The sequence below is a fragment of the Schistocerca piceifrons genome, chromosome 8 (genome assembly GCF_021461385.2).
Source record: "Schistocerca piceifrons isolate TAMUIC-IGC-003096 chromosome 8, iqSchPice1.1, whole genome shotgun sequence".
Taxonomy (NCBI): domain Eukaryota; kingdom Metazoa; phylum Arthropoda; class Insecta; order Orthoptera; family Acrididae; genus Schistocerca; species Schistocerca piceifrons.
In genome coordinates, this window is record NC_060145.1 from 262,675,660 (window position 1) to 262,695,467 (window position 19,808).

Genomic DNA, 19,808 nt, shown 5'->3' on the forward strand with positions numbered 1-19,808 from the left:
AATAGACAGATGAATTCCTATCAGTTCTTGTGGTTCTATGTGCATGATGTCTCGTAGAAACCGTTCAATTTCATGGGCCTTCGGTCTCGTGTACGATGCGTTGAACGTTAGTTTGATTGTAGCTTTTCGATATGAGAACGCCATGTCGGGTCGGTACAGGTACTATACGGCAAGACAACGACGCGACCGCGCGCTAGCGGGTAAACAACAACACCTGCGGAGCACTGCCCGGCGCGCCGAGCCCGTCCGCACGGTAACACGGCTGAAAGCCGACTGTGTCCGCGTGACGTTCGTGTATACATATATGTACACTAGTTGACAAACCCGGCATTGCCCAGGTTTCTATGTAGCCAATTTTATGTTAAAAACTAAAAAAATTAACTTTGTTTGTAATTAATATCGAAAAAATTTAATTTCCATGTATTTGAGAAAATAGCCGGCCGCTGTGGACGAACGGTTCTAGGCGCTTCAGTCCGGAACCACGCTGCTGCTACGGTCGCAGGTTCGAATCCTGCCTCGGGCATGGATGTGTGTGATGTCCTTAGGTTACTTGGGTTTAAGTAGTTCTAAGTTTAGGGGACTGATGACCTCAGATGTCAAGTCCCATAGTGCACAGCCAACAACAAGTGTCAGCGTGCGAACCATTCAACGAAACGTCATCGACATGGACTTTCGGAGCAGAAGGCCCACTCGTGCACCCTTGGTGACTGCACGACGCAAAGCTTTAAGCCTCGCCTGGACCCGTCAACACGGACTGTTGATGACTGGAAACTGTTTGCCTGGTCGGAGGAGTCTCGTTTCAAGTTGTATCGAGCGGATGGACATGTATGGGTATGGAGACAATCTCATGAATCCATGGACGCTGCATGTCACCAGGGGACTGTTCAAGCTGGTGGAGACTGTAATGGTGTGGGGCGTGTGCAGTTGGAGTGATATGGGACCCCTGATACGTCTAGATACGACTCTGACAGGTGACATGTACGTAGAGACCGGGTTATATGCATCATAAAAACCTTAAAACATGCATGCAAATATGCATGAAAAATGTTTAAAAAGTACATGAGAAGTGTCGAAATATGCAAGATCAAATATTAAAAAAACATGGTAATTGCTGCGTGCATTATAAGTCAAAGTCGAACCTGTGCATATCAGTTTGGCACAAGGGTTCAAAGCCTTTGTTTTTGTTTAAAGTGTTTTCAGACTTTTCTTTAAGTTTTCTTGGGAATACCTCCGGTAATGAGGAGTTCACTAGAATAATTTTATTCATTAACTGAACAGATTCATTCAACTGCAAACCTTGAGTTTTAAAAAGCTACCTTGCACTGGCAACCTGCCAAAGCCTCTGCACTATCGAAGTCGTTTACTACCCCTCTAATGGTCTCGAAATGTTCGTTGTAAAACAACACAGCTTCGACCCAATTACTCCAAAGATGTACCACTGGTTCGGGAGATAATGGCACATTAGGTAGTTTGTCTTTGTAGGTCTTGATGCGAGCAGGATTCTTCAGAAACACTTTTTTGTGGATGAAATCATTTTATTTACATTCACAAACGTGGAACGTACTTCTTCAGTATAGCCCTGTACTCCATGAGCGAAGCTCGTCACATGAATCAAATTGGGATAAAATACTCGGAGGGCTTTTCCTGCTTTGATCATATACAGAGCAGCATCTGAAATTATCGCAAACACCCTTTCATCGGCAGAATATTTGGAAATATTTTTCTAATACCCTCATTCACAAATCTGGCGACCGTAGAATGATTTACTTTTTCAAATTCTTTGCAGGCCGCTAAATAGGAAGAAGAAGGCTCTTCTTTTAAAGCACTAACAATTAAATATGCAGTGAAACAGCCACAAGTGCCTGCAGTTTCGTCAGATGAATTCCAGATAATACTGTCCTTGAGTTCATTTCGTATTTCTTCCAGAACATTTACGTAAATTGTCGGTATGCAATTTTTATGCAATGTTGATTCCTCAGGTATATTTCGATTTAAGCAATATTTGCGGAGGAAGTCTTCCAGGATAGGGTTTGTAGATTGAGTAGTGAAGAGAAATATTGCTTGCAATGAATGCTTCACATAGATCCATGTTAAACCGACTTTTTGGTTAGCTTTGGACAAATCCCTGCTACTGCGACTTGCTGTTGTTTTTTTTATTCCTGTGACATGAAGACTTGTCTTGACATGCTGGTCAGTTTGCAACTTATTTTTGCACGAAACGTTTTTCTCGCGAACTCGACATTATAAAACAATTTCATCATATGTAAGTGTTCCAGGATGGTCAGTTATCCACGAAACGACGTTTCTTTTTTCGGGCGGCATGGCGCACAACACGTTACACACTACACGTCGTAAAGACGTTCAACTGTTTACAAGTAAATAGAGAGCTAAACTGAAACAATGGACGTGCAATTAAAAGCTTACATCTACATCTACATCTACGTGATTACTCTGCTATTTGCAATGAAGTGCCTGCCAGAGGGTTCAATGAACCACTTTCAAGCTGTCTCTCTACCGTTCCACTCTCTAACGCCACGCGGGAAAAACGAGCACTTAAATTTTTCTGTGCGAGCCCTGATTTCTCTTATTTTATCGTGATGATCATTTCTCCCTATGTAGGTGGGTGCCAACAGAATGTTTTCGCAATCGGAGGAGAAAACTGAAATTTCATAAGAAGATCCCGTCGCAACGAAAAACGCCTTTGTCTTAATGATTGCCACTCCAATTCACGTTTCATGTCTCTGATGCACGTTGTTAAATTGTTGCTGACGCGTACGGTATGAAAGCGGAGGGGATTAACTGGGGGCGCCGGCGCAGCAGCATTGACTCTGCCTATTCCTGTTCCTCTTCTGTAATGATTTCGCTAGATCGTGGCCTCTCGGTTAGTGATTGCAAGCAGTTCTTGGTCGCAGTCAATCTGTGATACATCAAAACTAGATCGACCTAGAGACCGCCAGTCTAAATTTTCAAAATATTGTAAACGTAGAGCGAAAATATTCATCGTCACTAGTTTTTAGTTAAAATATGTAATAACCTGTGAAAAGGAGCCAAATATGCAAATGCGTATGCAACATGCAAGTGCATATAATCCGGTTTCTACAGTGATCACGTGCATCGATTTACGTCCATTGTGCATCCCCACGGACTTGGGCAATTCCAGAATTGCTACAGAGTGGCTCCAGGAACACTCCGCTGAGTTTAAACATTTGCGCTGGCCACTAAACTACCCAGACATTGTTAAACATATCTGGTATGCCTTGCAACGTGCTGTTCAGAAGAGATCTCCACCCCGTCATACTCATACGGATTTATGGACAGCCCTTCACGAGCCCATGCCACGTGTTGCGGCACTTCTGCATGCTCTCGGAGGCCCTGCATTATATTAGACAGGTGTACCAGTTTCTTTGGCTCTTCAGTGTAATTTATAGAGGTCTGATGCAAATTGGCTGAACTATGAAGAATTACAGTCCACTGCCGCGTTTTTCTACTGTATGTGCAGGGTACTCTCAGGAACTACTATACGGATTCTGATACTCCAGGTCAGGGGTCTGCAAACTACGGCCCGTGGGCCGAAACCGACCCGCGAGGGCCACAAACCGGCCCGCGTTAGCTGGCCGGACATCCCCGGTATCAGACCGGTTAGGGTGACCAGACGTCCGGATTAATCCGGACATGTCCTCCTATTTAGCTCTTTGTCCGGGGACCGGGCGGATTTTTACAGTGTCCGGCTTTTTCGCAAAGTTGAGCGTAATGTAGTTAAATTTACAATTCGTCCCGTTCTATTGCTCTTTTCTTAAATACTTTAACTATTGGCACAGCCTTCGTGATAAACACGCACGAAGGTGGTGTTAGTAGGTGGCACCAGGATCGTCGATGTTATCGTTGATCGACCTATAAGCGAATGCAAATATCGATTATTTAAAATTTTCGTTTCGTATCTTCGCTTTGTATTGGCTTGGCTTCCTGTAGTGCACGTGTGATTTGTGAGTGTAATTTTTAACCGAGTGAGTTACGTAAAATATTTGGCTATGCCTAAACGAAAGTATACATTTTCTGATGACCTTTCCTGCAAATATCCAACTTTCAAGAAAGGGAGAAATGAATTTTAAGCGGAATGTGAGATATGTGGAGCTGGTTCGTACGTCTGAGTGGCCAATAAAGGTAAGAAATGACAGATTAACTGTCATGGTTTTATTTCATTGTTTCATAGTCATTCAATTTATTTGTATTCGGAAGGTTAAAGTGCAAAAAAATGGCTCTGAGCACTAAGGGACTTAAAAGCTGTGGTCATCAGTCCCCTAGAACTTAGAACTACTTAAACCTAACTAACCTAAGGACATCACACACACCCACGCCCGAGGCAGGATTCGAACCTGCGACCGTAGCAGTCGCACGGTTCCGGACTGCGCGCCTAGAACCGCGAGAACACCGCGGCCGGTTAAAGTGCAGTTTACATGGCGTCAGCTGCTGCTTGAATTGTAGATGTTGGTAGCGGTGCGTCGAATGAAGGGAGGTGAGTGGTCTTAACGTTTTTCGCTCTGTAAACAATTCCGTGTTGTTGAAATAACAAAACATTTGACGCCACACTGTCGCCATAATTAATGTTTTTAATTTTTTTTATGTTGCTCAGTTAACCACCACCTGAGCATCAGTAAAAATTAACTACTAGTTTTACCGGTAATTCCCGGCAGTCACGTGACTTGTCCAAAGCTGACAGGTGGAGATGGGCAAACTGAAACACGTAACTGTTTCGAAACAAATGAAACAGTACAATGTAATGTTTCGATACGATGTTTCGAAACAGTGAAACAGTTTGTGTTTTGTAGTCTAATAAACCTACACATTTTATCATCGTGACTGTCTACTGTGTAAGTATGTCCACACAAACACAAATGAGGTGCGAGAGCGCTAATCATATTGCAGAAAGTATGAAATTATCACTTAGGCGTTTTGGCAGTTTCGTATTTCCTGCAGCAGATGCGCTGCTTTCGTGTCGTGTGATTTTCGTACTTTTCAATTGGCTGAGGACAGCCATAGCTGAAGACAGAAGAGCCACCACGAACGGAACTGGAGGTGGGAGCGAACTGCAGAAACAACGGATATGCTACTGGGATTCCCACATTCCGTTAGTATGGGTAATATACCCCTCCTGCTAATTTCCATGCACACAAAGGGAATCATTGAGGATAATAGGCACAGTGACTATAGACTCACAAATAACGCCAAATAATTCGAATAAATAACAAAATATAACAGAAAAAATTTTGTCTTTCAAGGTGTTTCGAACCGTTACTATTAATTCACCATGCTTCCTAGTCCTTCCCGTTCACCATTACACTATCAGTGATATGTCAAACAGATTGCTTGCAATTATACCTACATCATATTTATGTATATGTCTAATAGCTGTCACTCTACGCCTTTTTTTTATTCAAAATGTTGTAGGCTTACTTACGTTTCTTAATATGATTACTGTACACGAACAGGGAAGCGTATGTTATCAAAAAGTGTAATTTAACTGAATTATTTTCACATATTTATTATTTTGAATGTAAATAGTATGCGTTGTTTTATTGTTTGGTTAGTGTTTATAAAGCAGATGTTACGCCATTTCGGAATACGACAGTCAGCTAGAAACCAAGCTTTATTTTCGGATATCTTAAGCTTCATGCTATTGCTTGTGAAAAACATTCCGACACTCTTGAAAGTGTTTCATGAAGTAGTATGTTAAATGTGTTTCAGTACCTGTGCCGAGCCCGAATCTCATCTGACACAGAGGGGAATGAAACATCACTGTTTCGATACATTTAGTCCGTTCCAAGCACAGGTGGACTGAAACAGCCTTATTTTGAAACAACGATACAGTTTCTGTGTCTGGCTCGAGATCGAATCTGGTCCAGTTATCCGAGACAGGGGCGGAATGAAACACCACTGTTTCGAAACAATGAACCGTAGCCGTTCCGAAACACTGAAACAGTTCCACGTATCGATACACTGTATCGAAACATAGAAACAGTGGCCAAGTCCACTGACAGGTGGTATCCTTATCTGCAGTTGACCCGTTTGATGTGTCCTCTTTTTTCTTCCTTTGTCCTCCTTTTTGAAGCTGTTTGTCCTCCTTTTTAAACAATAGCATCTGGTCACCCTAGTAATAGTGTTGCTAACAATGATTTTGAGATTTCGTTTACTTTGCAGGACGCTTCGTGAAGAATGTGCAGTGATATACTTTTTTGTCTGTGAAATTCGCCAGAATAAAATACGCCAGAATTTCTGTCAGGTACGTCACCAATCAAAATTATGTAATTAAATAAAAATCGTAGTTAGTTTCAGTGCTAGCTATTCCCACAACCTTAGATTTTTGCGATTTCATCTTTCCTTTAGCCTTACATTACGGTGACCATGGAGTGCTAGGGTGCTTCAATCCCACTAGGTAGATCTTGGCCCTTATGACTTCCTGGAGGAGTCAATGTGGCCCGCGGACTAAAACGTTTGGAGACCCCTGCTCTAGGTGCACTGGCGCGAATGGGGGATCGCGGAGCCTTTGATGCAAGGCTCGCATTGTTAACGAATTGCGGTCGGGCAGTCCGCTCACGCCTTTGGGCCCTGCAGTATGCCATTAAGTTGCGTATGCTGCCTAAATCGTTTAATTTATATGAAAGTGACGATTTTCAGTTACCTAATGGTGTTCTTTGGTTTTTAATCATAACTGCACGCAGTGCCCGACCGTAGATACTTCTACATCTACATATATACTCCGCTAGCCACCAAGCGGTGTGTGGCGGAGGACACAATTAGCGCCAAAATTGTATCCCCCCCCCCCCCCCCCCCCACTCTGTTCCACTCGCGGATCGCGCGAGGGAAAAATGACTGTCTGAACGCCTCAGTACGAGCTCTAATTTCCCTTTGAATGGTGATCAATTCGTGATTTGAAAGTTGGTCGTAACAATATATGCTGTACATCCTCGGCGAAGATCGGATTTCGGAATTTAGTGAGCAGCCCGTTCCTTTTAGCGCGTCGTCTACCTGCAAGTGTGTCCCACTTCAAACTTTCAATGAGATTTTTAACGCTCTCGCGATGGCTAAATGTTCCAGTCACGAATCTTGCCGCTCTTCTTTGGACCTTCTGAATCTCTTGAATCAGACCCAACTGGTAAGGGTCCCATACAGACGAAAATACTCTAAGACTGGACGAACTAACGTATTGTAAAAAAATTTCTTTTGTTGAAGGACTGCATCGCTTCAGGATTCTACCACGCAAACTAGAGCTCGGCTTGCCCGTTACTTGTGTAATCTGATCTATCCATTCGAGATCATTTCGAATAGTCACACCCAGATACTTGACGGATGTTACCGCTTCCAAAGACTGGGCATTTATTTTGTACTTGTACATTAATGTGGATTTTCGCTTTGTTACACGCAATAGTTTACACTTACTAATATTGAGAGATAACTGCCAGTCATTATACCACGCATTTATTTTCTGCAAATCCTCACTGATTTGCTCACAACTTTCGTGTGATACTACTTTTCTGTAGACTACAGCATCATCGGCGAACAATCTAATGCCGTTGTCAATACCATCAACCAGATCGTTTATGTAAATCGTAAAAAGCAGCGGACTTATTACGCTTCCCTGGGGCACAACTGAAGTTCCGCTTGTTTCTGTGGAAGTCACCCCATTCAGGACGACATACTTAGTGCTACCCCCTCCGAAGGCGGGGCGGGTCGCTAGTTGTCAGTGAAGAAATGTGGAAAATACGTGTTTAGGAGAGCGTCTAAGCGTGCCCTCTGGTTTTTTAATATACGTGCCAATCATTGTTTAGTGAATTGTAGCGAATATTTATTAAAATACATTTTCAATCACTGGAATACACACACACACACACACACACACACACACACAAAAAGCCCGGGTGTACCCCGGACAGTTGTAAACCCTCCTCCTCATCTCCCCTCCGGGACGCCTCCAGACGCCATTAAAACTAGGACAAATCCGGGGAAACTCGGACACGTGGCCGCCCTACCCGGGCGTACCTTGAAGGTATCCAGGTGGGAAGCGGTATACGTTTTCTTCATCATCTCTCATCACACGAAACTTGAAAACAGCTAGTTCGTTTACTAGTTGAGCTGAATCAGTGTTCTGCTACACTTGGCACGAAAATCTGCTGCACACTTGTCCATGTGACAGAGTTTTTCATTTATAGTGTTTCCATTGGTCGGATATATGTGAAATTTGTTTCAGTTAAAAAAAAAAAAGGTTCAAATGGCTCTGCTGAGCACTATGGGACTTAACATCTGATGTCATCAGTCCCCTAGAACTTTGAACTACTTAAACCTAACTAACCTAAGGATAGCACAAACAGCCATGCCCGAGGCAGGATTCAAACCTGCGACCGTAACGGTCGCGCGGTTCCAGACTGAAGCGCCTAGAAGCGCTTGGCCACACTGGCCGGCGTTTCAGTTTCACTTATTGCATCAAAAACGGTGAAGCACCCTTGCTCAAACAGTCTCGCTCTACGCCTCAGTCGCCAGAAATTGGAAGCCTTCGGTCTAATAACATGTTGACTTCAATATCAACTCGCTTACCTTTGAGATCGTACAACACCGTAGCAAAGTAGCAGAAAAAACTTAGTTGTTGAACATGAGCGAGCTGCGTAGATGGTAGCTGTGTGAACCAAATGCACTCTTGTCGCATAAACGATGCCGGCGATAGACGGAGTAGTCGTTCCTTTATTACGTTACCTGGACGAAATAAAAGTAGTGTCACAAGGGCCTCCCATCAGGTAGGCCGTTCGCCGGGTGCAAGTGTTTTGATTTGACGCCACTTCGGCGACTTGCCCGTCGATGGGGATGAAATGATCATGGTTAGGACAACATAGCACCCAGTCCCTGAGCGGAGAAAATCTCAGACCCAGCCGGGAATCGAACCCGGGCCCTTAGGATTGACAGTCTGTTGCGCTGACCACTCAGCTACTGGGGGCGTACAGCTGGATGAAATGACATTGTGTCAACAGCGTGTACTTAGCGTAGCAGGCTCAAGGAAAGGCTGCTTATCGTAGGCAGAAGACGGGAACACGAGGGATAGCAGAACAGACATACTTGTCCTTGTTGATTCTTAAATCGCCTTTCTTTCTCGTTTTTGTTTTTGGTGAGTTTTTGAGCCCCCCCTCCCCCTCTGTGCCTACATCCTTGGCAGCGGCGATTTATCTCGCCACCTTTAGTGTACGAACCTGAACCCGTGTACACTGTCCAGTCACATTAATATAACCGACTGTCAAAAGCCTAAATAACCGCCCATTGCAGCGCGGATCGCTACGAGACTTGCAGGAAGGGAGTCATTAAGGTTCTGGAAGGTACCGACAAGGATGTGGAGCCATACTTTCTCCAGTGCTGTGGCCAACTGCGCTTGATTTCTCGATTGAGGATCCATGGCGCTAGCAGCCCAATCTAGGTGGCCCCATAGATTCCGGATTGGGTTTGGTGGCGATTGGAATACGGTAAAATGATCTTGGTACACTTCGAACCACGCACATACACTGCGATCTGTGTAACACGTTGGTTGAAATGGCTCTAAGCAATATGGGACTAACCATCTGAGGTCATCAGTCTCCTAGTCTTAGAACTACGTAAACCTAACTAACCTAAGGACGTCACACACACGCATGCCCGAGGCACGATTCGAACCTGCGACCGTAGCAGCAGCGCGGTTCCGGACTGAAGCGCCTAGAATCGCTCGGCCACAGCTGCCGGCCAACACGTTGGTTGCTCTCCTTGTAGATTCCATGGTGTCTAGGAAAATCAAACTGCATTTTGGGATGGATATGGTCCATAAGGATAGAGGCATAGCTGTGTTGATCCATTGTTCCTTGCAGGACGACTAGATCACCCAGAGAATTCCACGAATGACCATAACGCTCCTCGTCCGGCCTGGGCACTTCCGAAGATTGTTGCAGGACCATACACCCAAACGGCCATCTGTCCGATGGTGTACAGAAAGTTACTCATCTGAAAACCTGACGCCACTCAGTGGACGTCCAGTTGCAGTACTGCTGTGCAAATTTCATCCTTCACCGCCAAGAATCAGCAGTCAGGACGGGTGCATGAACCAGGCGTCCACAGCGGAGGCCCGTATGCAGCAACATTCGCTGAATGGTCGTTGAGGAGACTCTGTTGGTAGCCCCTTGGGTCATTTGGGCGGTCAGTTGCCCAGCAGTTGCACGTCTATTCGTGCCCGCACACATCTCAGCAACATTCGTTTACTCCTGTCACCAAGGCCTGTGATGCGCCACTAATGGCCTCGGCGCCAGTTTTGATTAGCGCCTTTTTTGCCATGCACACTATACTCTAACTACAGCGGCACGCAAACAGCTTACAGGCTTACCCGTTTCGGAAATGCTTCCATCCTTGGCCCTGAAACCAACGATCAAGTCCTTTTGGACGTCAGATAAAACGCCCCGTCTTCGCATTACGACAACGACTACACTATTTTCCCGCGTCCCCTCGACATGCTTCATATAACCTCCGTAGCCAGTGCTGCCACCTACCGCTGTGAGTTGTTATTGCATGTTGACGTCGAAAACAGGCAGTAGTCACATTAATGTGACTGGACAGTGTAGCTTCGGTGCCAGCGCGACTGAATTTTAAATAGACCTTTGTAAGATCTCAGTTGGGTTGACTTATTGTTTTCTTCCCCTCAGCCGTATAACGATTCTCAAAACTTCGTCCGTAGGTTCCTTACCTGACTTTCTGTATGTCTACCCCCACCTAGTAAAAAGCTAAACTCCGCCTGAACGGGCCATGAAGGCCCAACGGTACAGACACTGGATACGGATATGGAGGGGAATGTGGTCAGCACGCCGAAAGGTCAGTTTATGAGACCGGGGCTGTTACTTCTCAGTCAGGTAGCTGCTCAGTGTGCCTCACAAGGGCTGAGTGCACATCGCTTGCGAACACCTCTCGGTGCTAGCCCAGCCAGACAGCGCTTAACTTCGGTGGTCTGACGCGAACCGGTGCTATCACTGCGGTAAGGCCCTTGACACATCTCTAATAGGGCTGAGTGCACATCGCTTGCCAACAACTCTCGGTGCTATCCCAGCCAGACAGCGCTGAACTTCGGTGGTCTGATGGGAACCGGTGTTATCACTGCGGTAAGGCTCTTAACACCTGTCTAATAGGGCTGAGTGCACATCGCTTGCCAACAGCTCTCGGTGCTAGCCCAGCCAGACAGCGCTAAACTTCGGTGGTCTGACGGGAACCGGTGTTATCACTGCGGTAAGACCCTTCACACATGTCTAATAAGTCGATAACTTTTCGATGATAGCCTGCCAAATTGAAAACCACTGTAACGTGATCGTGTCAGTGCGTAAAGAAGATGTTTCAGAGGGCAGAGTTTGTGTCACCCCGAAACCCTCTAGGATGACATTAGTGACCACCTTGACGTAAGTGGCACGCAGACCGCTGGGACCACGGGAAATGTCCAATTATCTTCATCGCAGCGTTCAGCTGGAGGGGACAGCAATCAGACGGTCGGCCAGTCAGCGCATGCGCATCACAGCTTCACGTCGCACCGCTGCAGCCTAGAGCGTCTCCATTGAGAGGGTAACGACTGCGATGCGATGCGATGCCACGTTCAGTACAAGTCTGTTTAGGATTGTTTATGTACGTCCATCGATACTTAAATATTTCCTTATTCATTTTCATCTAATCAGTAGTTATGAGCAGTGACGATGGCACAACGAATTCATACAGTGGTTCCCATTATTTCTGAGACCATAACCCATGAACTTATCGTGCAACATTAGGACACATTCTAACTTCAAACGTAACGAGGCATTTCAAATAGAATGTCTTCCCTCATGTCATCCAGAACTGATTCCACAAACGTCGGTCAAGCGAAATCCAAGCCGCGCTTGCACGACATCCTGGAAGGCATGGATCAGGTAGACGTAGCGTTTATTAAACCCCGAAAAGCATTTGACTCAAAATCAGATCAAAGCTTATTAACGAAAGTACAAAGATATTGAGTATCATGCAAAATTTGTGATTGGATTGACGGCCTAATGAAATTTTACAGTGAATAAGGCTATCGTTACTGAAGGAAAATAACTCTGGTTAGTTGGAGGAAAGTGTACAACAGGCTGTCTCTCTATTCTAAATTTAACCTAAATTTAGATGATGATTTTGAAATGGGTGGAACATAGTGCAATCACATAGTGCAATCGCTCACGAACCGCACAGACAGGAAAAAGGGTATCAAGTAATATTTACTACAAAAATCACTGCTAACACAAAGAAAACTCTGATTAGCTAAAAAGGGATAATTAAACGGTCGCCAGCCCGCTAGGGCAACGAATCTCCAGAATCTTGGCAAAGAAATTTAAGCAAGTAATCACTGGCGAGGAAACAAAAGGTAGTCACGCTTTTCTACAGCACAACAGTTCACGAGAAAATAAATGAATCAGAAAGCACTGAGTTTGCAGTTACTTATTCTGAAATACCAAACTTTGAAAGTAACGTTAAGTGAAATTACTGGTTAAATAAATGACGGGCTTAACTTTAACTTCGTTATGTAAAAAAAACTTTCAGTAACGTCAGTGTAACGGAACGCAAAATTTAGAAAAATACAAGCAATTTACTTTTGATTATTGAAAGATTGAACTAAATTTACTTTAAGCAAATGAGCAACTGATTTTACTTTTAAAATAACAACAATAAAGTATATACCAAGCCAGCAGAAGTCACTCGCTAAGCTAAATACAGAATAAATGAAATTGCGCGCACCTAATTTGTGTTGTATCTTGAGTTATTCGTTTTGACAGTGAAGTTTTACTTTACTTTAAGTAGTCTCTGTTATGCTGTGCAAGAATGAACAGTCACTGAGGCAGAAAATTTAGACTGAAACCAGTCAGTACCAAATACAACAAACTGGCAGTAAATATTTAATCAATTTTTATATTATTACGACACTCGATTATTACAGGGAAAGGAAAGGGACCCTGCTTGGTAATAATGTCTGAGTACAATGACAACACAGGTGTCCGACAAGTTTTAACTATTGCAAGCTTTTATTCAAGTTATTCATTCTCTGTGAAAGATATGCTGCTGGGTAAACCTCTACATTATTATGTTTGTCAGTTAACAGTCTTACGAAGCTGTAGCTGTGCGGACGACGAAGAATGTAGCCAACGACAATGCGCCACAATAGTTTCTGTAATACATGCATGTATAGATGAGCAGATGATACTGTTTACTGGTCAAGTAAGAGCAAGAGAGTATGTTAGGGGTAAACGTCACCAAGTTGGCTTGAAGAACTTTGTGCTAGCTACCTACATCCAACGGTATACCACTTGACTTTTTGCTGTACCATGGGAAGGGTAAAGATATCAAGTCAGGAAAAATTCCAGTACCTGACAACGTTGATATTGGAGGGCATGTTGTTCTAAGGCTTTCAGCTTCCTTGCGACCTGAGTCACAAATATACATTGATAGATACTTCATATCTGTCCCCTTACTAGATAGTCTCCTAACTCATGGGCGTATTAGCCACTGGTACTTTCATGGCTAATCGTCTTCCAAAAGCAGGAAATTTCAAGAGAGATTTAGATTTGAAAAGGGAGGGCAGAGGTTCTTTTCATAAGGTTGTAAGAAGTGATGAAAAAATAGCTGCAGTGAAATGGTTTGACAATAAATCTATTTACGTGCCATCGTCTGCTGTTGGTGTTCATCCCACTGTACAGATTCAACGTTGGTCAAAGAAAGATAAGGTTTATGTCCAAATTCCTTGACCAAATGCAGTCACCAAATATAACAAATATGTGGGTGGTGTGGATCTCCTGGGTAGGGTAGTGGGAAAATACCCAACGAGAAGCAGAACTAACAAATCGACAGTACGCGTGATCCACCACTTCATAGATTTTGCTGTTGCAGCTGCTTGGCTAGATTATAGGCAAGCAACGCAAAGTAATAAATTTATGAGAAAATACATAATGCAATATTAAGCTTTCAAGCTTGATGTTGCACAAAATCTTATTTTCTATGGTGTGCCAGAAAATGAGCAATGATGACGATGAAGGTGACGATGATGAAGATCCGTCAGCAAACCGGGCAAGAGAACCAAAAGCTTTACCATCTTTGCCATTCAGGGTATCAAATGCTAAGCACATGCCTCAGATGATGAACAACATACAGAAAAATAGATCAAAATGCAGGTTAGAGGGTATTAGAGGTCTAACGTATGTACGATGTAGCACATGTCAAATGTTCCTGTGCTTTACATCTGAAAGAAATTGTTTTCCTCTTTTTCACAAGAAGTGAATTTGAACTTAGGTTACGTTTCTCACACAAAAACAGGTTTATTTTATATGTTAAGAATAATTTTGTTGTAACACTCATACGTATTACTTTGTATTAAGTTAGACCGCAGGTATCACATGTGATACCATCTGAAAAATATATGTAAAAATGAAAATAAACTTTTTCTCAGTATGTTTTTCTTATTTGTGTCCTTATCGATTGTGAATATCAGTTTCAATAAAATCAGACTTCGGACCAATCTTCAGGATTCTAGAGGATATGCGAATCTCGTTGATATCCTTTCACTCTGAATTTTAATCCCACTCTTGAACCTTTCTTTTATTTCCGTCATTGCTTGTCCGATGTATAGACTGAATAGTACGGGCGAAAGACTACAACCCTGTCTTACGGCTTTTACTTATTTTTCCTTCTCTTCCTTTTCCTACTATCGAATTCTAGTCTCCCATTACAATTAAATTTTCCTCTCCTTTAACTATCTGAATAATTTCTTATATCTCATCGTACATTTTCTCAGTGTCCTCCCCATCTGCGTAGCTAGTTGGCACATAAAGTTGTACTACTGTGGTTGGTGTGAACTTCGTGTCTATCTTGGCTACAATGATGCGTTCACTATGCTGCTGATAGTAGCTGATCTGCGTTCCTCTTGTATTCATGAATGAAGCTACTCTTGCATTATCCCTGTTTGATTTTATACTTAAAATCCTGTATTCACCTGAGCAGAAGTCCTGTTTCTCCTGCCACCGAACTTCACTAACTACCACTATATCTAACTTCAACCTATCCATTTCCCTTTTTAAATTGTTTAATCTCCCTGCCCGATTAAGGGATCTGACATTCCACGTTCCGATCCGTAGAACACAAGTTTTGTTTCTCGTGATGACGACGTTCTTCTGAGTAGTTTTCGTCCGGGGACTGTTTTACCTCCGGAATATTTTACCGACGAGGATGCTATCATCACTTAACCACACAGTAGTGCTGCATATACTCGGGAAAAATTACAGCTGTAGTTTCCCCTTGCTTTCACCTGTTCGCAGTATCAGCATAACACGGCCGTTTTGGTTGATGTTAAAAAATCAGACCAGTCAACCATCCAGAACTGTTGCCCCTGCAACTATTGAAATGGCCGCTGCTGCCCCTCTTAAGGAACCAAGCGTTTGTCTGGCATCTCAACAGATATGATTTCGCCCCCTCCACCCCCCCCCCCCTCCGTCTCCGTTGTGATTGCACCTACGGAATGGATATCTGTATCATTGCAAGCAGATAGATAATGCTGTCTCAAACGGGTTCGCAACACATCCCATGTCCTTCACAGTGACCACTCAACAGCTGGAGCTGTTCACACCCCTTACATTCGTCACCACGCTTGGTAACAAATCCAATATATGAACAACAGAAATGCACTCTGTTGGCCGTTGTACTCGTCGCAGCGAATTACAACTTTAATCATGTACATACGCAAACCAGCCGATACCGTGTACGCGCACGAAGTTACGCTGACATCTGACCATGTCCTCTGTGTGCTTCACTTATTTTATCATGCAGTATAGTATTTAATTAATGTTAAAACGAAAAAAAAACACAAATGATTTTGTTCGTGTTTTGTTAAACCACGACATCAGTTGATACTTATTTCTGACAATCTTTTTCATATTCCATTCGACTCGGTCATTGTTCTCCACTAAGTCATGCTGCAGGTGCGTTCGGCTCCTCGCTTTTCTTTTAATTGCTATCATCCACGAAAATCCAGTTTCACACCTGTAAGTTGTGGTGAATGGTGTCAGTATTTTTAAGAATTTTTTCCAGTAATATTGGACGCTCGTCAGCAGTCTTCCACCAAAGTATGGCTAGTTCTTTTGTAATTTTTTAATGTTTTCTATGTTTATTTTTTTTTACTGAAACTACAGTAAAATGAACTGCTATTATTTATAACTCGCGTATCTTCGTTGGTGTTCTTAACAATGCAAGTGGTGTAATTAAGAAAACGCTATGTGATGAAATGAGTCACCAAGACAGTCTGAAGCTGTGTAACTGTATATTTAATTAACTCTGCCAAAGTGATTAGAAACCGTAGCCGTACGTTAAATAAGCTGTTCTTTGAAATTCTGGTGTGCAGACTGTGAAGTGCAACATTGCAGGACGGCACAATACGTGGCTTGCAGACCAACACACAAAGTTAACACAATGAAAATGCTACATAAAATTACTAATTAAATTTTGAAGGAATAAATCACCAAGATGTTTCTCTAAAGAGTGCCCTGTGAACTTTCTTTTGCAGTCTGACTGACAAAATTCTAGACACTGAATAACACACACGCGAATGGAACACTCCACTGTGACAAAACGAAACTGTCTGCATATGAAATCTTATCTGAATTTTATGTAAACTGATGTGGTAACGGATTTTTCTAAAATAAAGCTAAGTGTAAATGATTTCACTGTGTTCTGTCTGTAACATAAAAGCGGCTCAAATGGTTCAAATGGCTCTGAGCACTATGGGACTCAACTGCTGAGGTCATTAGTCCCCTAGAACTTAGAACTAGTTAAACCTAACTAACCTAAGGACATCACAAACATCCATGCCCGAGGCAGGATTCGAACCTGCGACCGTAGCGGTCTTGCGGTTCCAGACTGCAGTGCCTTTAACCGCACGGCCACTTCGGCCGGCTAAAAGCGGCCCTAACAAATTTTTGTATGGCGTACCTATGGCAACGGAAACTTGGCGCTGCTCGAAGTGATGATCATGCTGGTAAATATGCTACGCAGCAGCGAGTAAGCTAAATAAAGGAAAAGCCTTGCGTAAGCGCAGCGCAAGGATTTGCAACTCTTTTGTGTTCCACAGAGCGCAACACGGCGACACACATAATAAGAAAATATGAAATTCTTTCGCGGAGGGGACGCTCGCGGAATTTGAACTTGCTAAATGGCTGAAAGTAAATGATCTTTAGATAACTATATTGCAAAAACTGAAACTCATTGAAAATTAAAATCATCATTGCAAAATTACTTTTTGTAAAATATATTTCTCTGTCGTGAAATTTGTAACTAAACATGGTAAAGGAGAGGTAAAATCTGTAACCTCTGAGTACAAGCAACGTTTACAGAAAACTTTACTTATTCTCGTCTGAACAATGAAACCTACTAACTCAAACCATTTAACAGGAATTCCACTAAAACCTTCCGTTTTTTCAAACACATCACAATTACGCGCAAGCAAGCAGGGTAGCAACATCATTACCTCGTAATCTTCAGTCATCCAATTTATCATTACCAAGTCATGATTTACAGTTTATCTTTCTCTGTATCTTTATCTCAGTGCTCTGCAAGCTATTTCCAGTCACTCAGAAGCATGGCCAACACCCGACTGTCCCACTAGCTTAGCTTAGAATGCTTACTGTAACGACAATACTACTAGCAACCAAAGATGATAGTTGTGCTCAGTACTTCTGTGGCGTGACATATCGAGTATTGAAAACTACTATTTGAAAAATATTCAGCTTACACATATGAAATGTGACACATCGAATGAAAACAGAGCTTACCCTACTTTTCTTGAATACCAAAAATAAGCTAGAAACCTTACACTTTGCCTATGGTGGTTAAGCAGTGTTCAAGAAATTGTAGTTTACCTGTCCGCAAATATCCCTTTCATTCACTGTAGAAGATTTTAAAACCAGTGCTTTTACCTGTCGATACGCCAAATCAGGAAAAGAATTGCTGTTAAAATTAATTACTGGTGCTTACTTCATCTGTGATTAAGCATTGCTTGTGTTGCACATCGTTGTCAGTTCTGTGGGTATCGAAACGTCGTAAGCTTCAGCCGTGCATCGGAAGGCTCCAGTTTGCGAAAAAAAACCAGCTTTGTACCTTTAAAATAATCACCGTATCTATTTGCCTGTGTATCTGCTCAAGTGCATTTATTTCACCAAAGAAATAGACGATACACTAGTTTGTAAATGAATACATCGTTTGTTATTTCGGCTCCGTCGGCGAGTGAATAACTGACTGGCGGAACATTGAAAGACACACGAGACATTAACTCTGTCAAACCACTCAGCGGGCAGTGCAGAATGCCCCAGTGCTGAAGTCGCCACCACTGTAGTCAGTCTGAATACTGAACGGCGTGCAGGTGAGCCTCTACTCTGGCCACCCAGCGGCGTCACAACGTAAACTTACGGTGCCAAGGAGATATAAGGGCCCTGCAACGAACTTGTGACGTCACACTAGCCAGCTTGTCCGCCACACTTCGCGAACGCTCGGCTCCATGCAGGGCCCACGGGAAATCAATACTTTATTGAAAAGGCACCCAGTACAGGTCTTAAGTTTGTTGTGTGGTCTCGAGAACTGTCAGGCATTTAAACACGCAGTCAAGAATTATTAAACTCGTCTGATATAGTTACTCGCTCGCTGCGGGTGGCGGCTGCTGGCACTGGTAAGACCTGCAGTGTCACGTGCTTTGACGTAAGCGCCACGATCTGTCTTCCTCGTGGGCCTCGGTAAACTTACAGGCTGCTGCACAATCTATGCCGACTTACCCGCAGTGTGCATTTTGAATCGGCGGCGACGCAGTGCGCCGACATCCTCGTGGATAGTTTATTTCCCAATAAATGCGTTAACACTACGCGGAATACATAATTTTCAACTAATACAGTTAGCGCAAGAAAAACATACGGGTACGCGAAAGTCCTGTTCCTGCACAGTAAGTGTTGCTTTCTTTTCAGTTCGCACAGTATAACTGTGCTTCGCTTCCACAGCATCGCATCACGCGTTAATAGTAGTATTTGAAAATAGTAGATATAGGTTGATTAGGCCCTACGTACTAAATAAATACACGGCCTGGCACAAAAATGAAGCACCTGGGAGACATGGGAGGATGTCAATATAACTTCCTACAGGTACACACTACCGTTAGAAATGTACGAGAGCTTGTAGTGGGACTAAATTAAACGTCACCCATCCACCAAGTCAGCCCAGTTTGCAGGTGACTATAAGTTTAATTTAGTTTTGCTTATGTGTTTTCTTATTATTTATAATAGATGTGAATTATCTAAAAGTTTTGTATTTTTTTATGTGTTTCATGTACGGAGAGATCGGCGCAACGAACGGGGACAGCATCTTCGTTGCCGCGACCAGAGAGGAAATTGCTGGCCGCTATACGTCGAGGGTCGACAGCCAAGGAGCAACAGAAGATCCTGGAACCGAGTTGTTGCGTCGTGTTTCTAAAAAATTAAAAATGAATTTTTATACTCTTTTTGTACAACAATGACAAAAAAAATAGAACTTAATCTTATTGAGAAGTCAGTCACTGTCTGTCAACGCTCAAGTTCACATCTGTATGTGTAGGAAGCTAATAAAATAGTGTATGTTACTAAAGGTGAAACACGTGTCTTGAAGATTTATTTATGAAGAGTTATGTGAACGGATTAATAATATATTTGACAAGATTATTGATTCAGACAGCGTTGGCCGAAACTTTGAATCTAAAAGTTTATTTAATG